Source organism: Limulus polyphemus, unplaced genomic scaffold (genome assembly GCF_000517525.1).
Source record: "Limulus polyphemus unplaced genomic scaffold, Limulus_polyphemus-2.1.2 Scaffold209, whole genome shotgun sequence".
Taxonomy (NCBI): domain Eukaryota; kingdom Metazoa; phylum Arthropoda; class Merostomata; order Xiphosura; family Limulidae; genus Limulus; species Limulus polyphemus.
In genome coordinates, this window is record NW_013665819.1 from 672,248 (window position 1) to 673,371 (window position 1,124).

The window sequence follows — 1,124 nt, forward strand, 5'->3', positions numbered from 1 at the left end:
ATTTGAGGTATTCCAAGACTGAAGATGGACAAGCACAGCGAAACTCTAATAAAAATCTACTTCAGCTTTTGCTGAACATGTAAATAAAAAGAGGCCATAACCTTAATTGATCAGAAACTAAAATCATAAATCAACCTGTAAAACAATTTCCTAAACATATTCGTGAATCTGTTGAAATAAACAAACAATGAAGAACAACTTCAAATATTGATAAAGTTTCAGGAATTCGATGACGAGGAACCCACTTTGAGACTAATAATGCTTGGAGACGGCTTGAATGAGTAATGAAGAAAAACTTTAGTATAAGTTTAACATAACAGCAAATGTACAACGTTTCGACGAGGTTTTGTACCTGATGATGACAAAGCATAGAAGATGAAAAAAACTGTTATGGAACGGGATAGGAACTGCGTATGTCATAATACATAGGATTTCCGCTAAGTCTTGATTCATTCAAGATAGAAACAACTCAGACTTAATACGCTAAAACTATTCTCACGATCCACATTCTCTCCGTTACTGACTAATCCCAAATCTGGATTACAAGTGACAGTTGTAAAGCACTCCCACTAACTCCACATACAGAACGTAGAATAAGATACAACATAATAAATATCCCATCATGCAACCATAGATATCCTCTTTGATCATGTTCTGCTACGTAAAGTAACATCTGTAGTTGAATTAGCACACGATCTCATAGTATTTTCCGAACTGGGACTTTAGCAAAATTAAAACAAAAATAATGGTAATGTGCACTATAGGAGAGAAAGATGTGTTGTATCTACGAACCACATTTATATCAAGATAAATAGTTTTAACGTTAATTTCCGACAGATTTTTGATACACGTGTTACTGCATGGTATTTTGTAGCGATCTACGCATTCTAAGATGTTAGAAAACGAACAAAATTTACTATACCAAGAGATAAGGACAACCGTGCTACTAGGAAACAAGCTCGGAAGGTTTCTAGGACACGTATACGTGTATGGTGCCAGATCAGTAGCACATCTATAATTCTAGCACACGAACAGAAAGAACCATGTTGCCAAGACACAAACAGAACTTCGGTACCAGGATACATGCACAAGAAGAACCAGGATGCTAGGACACGAACAGAACC